General features: G+C 44.7%; 1 pseudogene; it reads left to right on the top strand.

The window, feature by feature from the left end:
- Positions 1-4,306: 4,306 nt before the first annotated feature.
- Positions 4,307-6,882, top strand: LOC115310481 (annotated as a pseudogene).
- Positions 6,883-7,364: the final 482 nt, after the last annotated feature.

Below are 7,364 nucleotides of genomic sequence, written 5' to 3' on the forward strand. Positions count from 1 at the left end.
CACCTCCGGAAAGGGAGTCCCATACCATTTACTTCTGCGACGTTTCGTCGACTATATACGGTTTTTTTAGTGTTCATCGCAAAAAAGAAATGTCGTATATATCGCCAAATACCTCGACAAAACAAAATGTTCGAGAAAAAAAAGAAAGAAAATTAGTCCCACCGCGAATCGAAGCTGCGTCCGCTTACGTATAAAGCGGACACCTTAACCCTTACGCTATGCCACGCTCAGAAAACTCGTTGTGACCATTTGTTTTATAGAGTTTAGCGGAGTCTGTATAGCCATTTCCGTCCGAAGCGCACTCCGGAGTGCGTATAGATTTACTCTTCAACTTACTGCATATGAGTCTGTGTAACGGCGAGTTTCTCAGCGATATTTGACGCGGATACGACGACTTTCAGAGCAGCGAAGTATAATATAAAACACTATACTAATTTAAAAAAAAAAAAAAAAACAACTTAGATTAGACGATTTACCAGCTTCTCAGCGGGAGCTTTATTATCAGCTTCGAATGCTTTGAATTTAAACGCCAAAAACGCATGCGTACTCCACAATCTCCGCAGCAGCCCGTAGCCCGGCGCCTCGACTCCTCTCATTGGTCGTAACCCTGGGTTACCCTGGGTTGTAACGGTTTTAGGTGAAGAATCCTTTTATTCCTTCCTTAAAATAATCGAAACTCTTATATTTAAAAAATTAGTACTACTGGTGTAATGACTTTGTTTTATAACTATTACTTTTACACGGCGTTCTCTAACAAAAAATGAGAAACATAAAAAGTGTTTGGTTCGCTATATGTGGTGAGGGGCGCTGCCTAACGCCCGATTACCGCAAGTCGCCTCGAGTGGGACCACTGTATGCGTATTCACTGTGGCGGAGAGCTTGTTGTGGGTTGTTGTGCCCGGCAGGCACTGGCTTGATCGAATGACATTTTAGCGAACGCCCACGTTTCACCGATTGACACTTTAGCGAATAGTCGGACGCCGCGAAGCGGCGTTTTCGGGTCGGCCAAATGGGTTCACATTTTTGCAATGAGCCGCCGCAGACTGTCGCCGCGAAGCGGCGTAAGCGCAGCGCGGTGGATGGGTTAACGCGCGCCCCCGTTATTCGCTAAAACGTCGATTCGCTCAAATGTCGCTGTTCGCTAAAACGTCATTCGCTCATGTGATATAAACCCGTTGTGCCCAGTGCTGCGGCGAGGGGAGGCGGCGGTTGCGGCGTGTCATTTTTGCAGTGCCATGCGCTAAAGAACAGAGGCCAGATTCACGAAACGATCCTACGCCAAAGATGTACGTATGAGAAAAACTCCAGAGCCTTTTTTCTATGATCAAATCAACGTGACCGACAACGTCGCTCAGTTACTTGGTCGCGACGACCAACGGACATTTATTTTTCTACGTGCTCTTCTCGCTTGTGCCGATTTCAAGCTGCAAGAAAAAAGAAGGAAGTATTCGTTGTTGTTGTTGTTGTTGAATTATATTTATTGATGGGCACTGTTTGCTGCCACCCGGTGGTAGCAACGACTTCCGGGTAGACCCGCTTGCTGCCACGGACCAATCGGATGGCTACACACCACGTGACCGTGCTAACATACTAGGTAATTAGATTTTATATTTATTTTATTTCGCGTATACAAAATATATTATGTTATAATTGCCTTATAACGATATAACTAATGTTATAATTATTTGTGACGTCACAACTTGCTTTGTTCGTGAATTCTTTCTGGCCATTCCCGCCGTTTTCTGATTTGCTGTTACCTGAGGCTGGTACCTGAGCAGGCGTGCGTTTGTGTACGGCACAGGATCTTCGGCAAGCTTCGGATATCGCCCTGAAATAATCGCAAATCGGCATTCTCGATCGTTGATTGGTTTTTTGTAGAGTGTTATTGAGGGTTCCAGGCAGTTATTTTCACTTGACATCTCTTGGTTTAGTTGTAATTGGTGCTGGTTGTGTTGGTGTGCGGGTTCCGAACTAGGCATGCTACGTGTGTTGGTAGCCAGTCATTCGATGTTGAAAGACCAAGCGCGGTCTTTCACACTGAATCCTGGCGTGGCTGTCGAGGTCAGGTCCTTTAGTGGTGTCAGGATTGAGCGGTTGTTCTCCATGATCGCTGACAGTCTGCCTGGCTTTGATGCGGTGGTCGTGCATGTTGGCACTAACAACGTCGGGGATAGTGACATCACGCGCGTCGCCAAATTTCGTCAGCTGGTGTCGCGCATCATGGAGAAAAACCCCAAGATCCAGGTCGCCTTCTCGGCCATCCTTCCGAGGGAGGTGAGCCTTCGGAAGAATGATCGGCGGGCGGTCAGTGCCGAAGTGCTGCAAGAACACAATGATGAGGCCAGGAGAACGAATCTCATCTTGCAGGAACTCTGCCGCAAGGAGGGATACGGCTTCATCGACGGAAGCAGGCAGTCGTGGAGTGGGCTGCTCATGCTGGATGGTGTTCACTTCAACAAGAAAGGCAGCAGGGTAGGTTTCATCTACGTATTTGAGCCATAGCATGAATTTAGAATAATAAATTAGAATCAACATGTATGCAAATAACGCTAAAAGGTTGCTGTGCCTTAGATTTTCGTCGTGTCGCGTTTCCCCTAAAGTTTCCATATCTTGGCAGGTGTTTGGACGCATCCTTCAAGGCGGCCTTCATGGTGTTGTGGCAGGCCACGGGCAGGAGGCTGAGGACCAGGAGTGGAGTCGCCATGCAGCAGAGGAGGAACACCAGGAGCTGCGTCGTGAGTATGGGGACCAGGCCAAGGAGCTTGCAGAGTTCTGGAACGGTAAGTATAACTTCCCTCCCCTTCGTTCTTGTGCCGGAGGAGGCCGAGCTTGTGTGGGTGAAGAACAGGTGCAGGGCATGTGCACTGTGACAACCACTGACACATGCACCACCAGCTGGGCCGCTGTTGTGCAGAGGCCGCCGAAACGTGTGTCTCGTGGCCATGGCAGCGTTGACGGCGTTGACAACACTGTCAGAAGTAGGGGCTGTGTGCCGCGCACACAGTCTACACAGAACACCGAGCCCTCTCGGGGTGTCCCAGCCGCCAGCGGTCATGCCACTCGAGAGCAGAGGCTGAGAGGAGTAAAGCCCTCTAGGATGCCAATGATGCTTTCTGATGGTTGTGCTCCTGCGCTTGCCGGGGGAGTGTGGGTGCACCGGAAGGCTGGCATATCTGTTGCTGCCTGTGGTGCCTCGGTGCGTCCCTCTTCTCCTGTGGCGCAGTGCATCGACCCCCATGAGGGTGTACTGGCCACGGCCTGTCGCACCACTCGAAAGCAGAGGCGGAGAGGAACAAAGTCCTCAGGGATGCCAATGACGCAAACAGGCGGTCGTGCTCCTGCGCTTGTTGGCGGAGTGTGGGTGCACCAGAAGGCTGGCACATCTGTTGCTGCCTGTGGTGCCTCGGTGCGTCCCTCCTCTCCTGTGGCGCAGTGCATTGACCCTTGTGAGGGTGTACCGGCTAAGGCCTGTCGCACCACTCGAAAGCAGAGGCGGAGAGGAACAAAGTCCTCAGGGATGCCGATGACGCAAAGGGGTGGCTGTGCTCCTGCGCTTGTCGGGGGAGCTCGGCACTCTTGGATGGCGCATACATGTGGTGCTGCCTTTGAGTGTTCGTCTCTTTTAGAGGACTCGGTTTCTTCTTCTGGCAGAAATAAAGGGTGTTCTAGTGAGATAGTCGGTCAGAAGCCTCTAAGATGTATTTCTTGTAATGTACCAACGGTGCATGGTCAGGCTGGTGCGGATGCTCCTGTCAGTGGTGCAGATAGGGTGCGTTGCACACACTTTGGGTTAGGCAAATTAGCTGGAGGGGGCACTCTGGGTCAAGGCGTCACATTCAGTGACTATAGCGAATTTGAATCTAGCTATAAGCAGTGGCTAGCTGCCAAATTCACTCCCATGAGAATTGGTCACTCTGAAAAAAATTTGTCTAGTTGCACAAGCCCTACATCTAAGGACCCCTTCCTTTATAGGCGTATCACTTTTGAGTGCTGCCGTGCTGGGAAGTCTCGATCTAGAGGAAACGGCATCCGAAACAAGCAGAGGTATCTTGCGACAGGATGCCTATGCAAGGTGTCAGTTTCTTTAATTGTGGAACCGATGCCTCATTATAAAGTTCACAGCATGGTAGAGGGCCACAACCATCCCGAAGGGCCAGGGTTCGAAATGTGGTATCCGCAGAACAGGCTCTTAAACAAGGCTGAAAAGAAAGAATTTGAAGACGTCCTTTCATGCAATGTTAAACCAAAGGATTTGAAAGAGTTGGTATTTAAAAAGACTTGAAAGCATATTACATCGCAAGACGTTATGAATGTAAAGCATGAAAATGTGAGGAAAATCAAGAATAGTCTGCATCATGGTTCTCTCTTGTTAAAGCAAATGGAAGATCTAGTTAAAACGTGTCCTGGTTGGATTGTACACATTGAAAAGGATTCTAGCAATCAGCTTTTGTTTGTATTATTTCAGTCTAACTTAATAAGGCAGTTCACAGAAAATTATTCAGAGGTATTATTTTTTGATAGCACTTACAAGGTTAATATTGAAGGTTATATTCTTCATTCAGTACTCTGCGAGGACAGCACAAGCCATGGGAGACCGATCTGTTACATGTTTGTGCAGCGGGAGACTAAAGAAATTCTTCAGGCAGCTATAGCGAAGTTCCTCGATTTAAATCCTGCTGTGGTGTCGAATTGTAATGTAGCGGTGATGAATAAGGACCTTAATGAAATGAATATTCTTGCACAGCTGCTACCAAATTGTAGAATTTTGCTATGCTCTTGGCATGTGGTAAAGTATCTGCACCAAAGAGTTTCGCAACTTTGTTCTAGCAGAGTCAACAAGCAAGCCGTTAAGTCTCTCATATCAAAGCTAGTTTTCTCTTATGATGACAATACTTACCAGGAACTCTTGGAAGAGCTTGAAAATGAAATGCAAAAGGAGCTTGAAAGTGAAAAGCAAAAAAAGTCCAGCTTTCTTGAGTTTTATTATAAAAATTGGCACGACTGTAGGGAGATGTGGGTGCATGCATACCGTCGTAACATCTATACCTTTGGGAATAACACTAACAACAGAATGGAAAGCCACAATCAAAAGATAAAGCAGTTTATGCACCAGCGTATGCATTTAGTTGATGCTGTCAAAGCCTTGGTTCAATATGTAAACCATGATACTTTATCTGTTAGCTTTGCACAATTCCAAGAAACCATGCTGTGCCTTGACACACGAAAAATTGATGCATTTCATATTCAGGTGTTTACCAACTGTACAGGATATGCTAACAACTTAATTTATAAGGAGTATGAATCTTACTCAAATGGAAATCTTGTATATTGTATGAATAATGGACAGCATACAGTCAATAGTAAGAGTAATTGTTACATTGTTTCACAGGATTTAACTGCCTGTACATGCACATTCCAGAATCAGTTTCGGCCTCCTTGTAGACATATCTTTGCTGTTAGATCTAATCTTTCAGTGGATCTTTTCGATGTCAAATGTGTTGCATTTCGATGGTTAAAGTCTGGCTTTGTTGAAACTGATGTAGATACTGCACAGGCAGTAGCGCAAAAAAATTAGTTTGAATGTATCAACGAAAGGAAATCCCAAACTGGACACGACGGAATCAAAGTATAATTACGCTTTAAGTGAGCTCTCGGAATCGTGCAAAAGCATAGCAAACACTTTGGCATGCTGTGGTAAATCTGAGCTGCTGGAAAAGTTATCTGAAGTAAAGAGTTTTTTTAATAACCTGATAACCTATCCAAGGAATAAGACTTCCAAAACAGTATTCAATCAAGATGAACAGCAGGATTTGAAGCAGGCTCATTGCAAGGATGAAGATGAGCTAAATGAAGAAGGGTCATTTGGTAGTGAGGATGGCATTCTAGACAGCCCTGCTAGTATTCCAAGCATTAAAAGGGAGGAAATTTGCAATTCGAGCACTGTTGAGCGTACGCAATTAAAGCAGCATTTTGTGGACCACGATTATTGCAAAAGTTTAGACATGACTACAAACTCTTCAGACATAATTACTCTGTCTCCAGAACCAGAATTTCATAATGAAAGAAAACGTGCTGAAGTTTCACATACTGTTGTAGATCTGACCTGTGATGAAGTATTGGATAAAGACGTCTTGATTGTTCCATTGAATAAATCTCCTCGTGGTAGGCCCAGTAAAAGAAAGAGGACATCTAAAGTGCAGCCATTGCCAATCATGAAGTCTGCTAATAGTAGCACTAATTGTAACATCAGCGACCACAGCATGCTTCGTTTAGAGCGTGCAGCACGTTATATTACGCAGCATGATTTATTGTGTGTGCAAGGCATTGAATGGTTAAATGATAATGTGATCAATGAGGCACAATCACTTATTCATACACAGTTTAACCATGTTGAGGGACTACAGGATGTTCTTCTTGGCCCAAGATTGTTGTTTAAAAAGCAAGATAAATTTGTCCAGATCCTTCATATTCCAGATCATGAACACTGGGTGACTATTACGAATTATGGGGTCCCAAACAATTCAGTATTTTTATTTGACTCCCTCTTTGAAGAAATATCAAACAATTTGGTTTCTCAGGTCTTAAATATCATGGGATTAGATTTACATCAGCTCATTGTTTATGTTATGCCTACGCAGCGCCAGATGAACACATGATTGTGGGGTGTATTCTATAGCCAATGCATATTGCATTGCATCTGGACAGGATCCATGTTCTCAAAATTTTGACCAGGGTTCTATGCGAGGCCACGTATTACGATGTCTTTATGATGGTGAAATTTTACACTTCCCTATTACAACTTCACGTGTGCGTAGAATGAAGCGTAGAAAAATTTGTTATGCTGACAGGACATTAGTGCTAGACACGACTGGACATATGTAATAGAGGCTGCATTTTTTTGAATACCAAGTGTAACAAAAAGGTGTGGCTTTAAATGTTTGATTTACCAGTCACAATCACCTAATGTTTGTTCCTTCAGAAATGAAAATCTTAAGTTAATGTTCATGATAACGATAAATATAAAAGAATTTCCCTTTAATATAAAGAATATTTAGCTTTAAATTTAGCCGCAGCCAATGATGAAGGGTTGCCTGAGCCTCTACTTCTGTGTGAGCCATAGGTCCCAATCTGAGGCTTTACCTTTAAATTATTTTATTAATTTGCAAGAACCTGCATGGATTATCTGCAGGTACAGCCTAAATTTATTATGCACAAAGCTCTGTGAACATATATTAAACTTTTATACATAAAACGGGTAGGTTCTGCTTTTGTTACTGTACTCTTGTTATCAATTGTGCCAGTCGGGTCTTTAGCTTTATTGATACTACAGTGTGAGTCAAAGGGATCAACGGCTGATTAAAGGA

Source organism: Ixodes scapularis, unplaced genomic scaffold (assembly GCF_016920785.2).
Source record: "Ixodes scapularis isolate PalLabHiFi unplaced genomic scaffold, ASM1692078v2 PGA_scaffold5__190_contigs__length_132052651, whole genome shotgun sequence".
In the NCBI taxonomy this organism is placed as follows: domain Eukaryota; kingdom Metazoa; phylum Arthropoda; class Arachnida; order Ixodida; family Ixodidae; genus Ixodes; species Ixodes scapularis.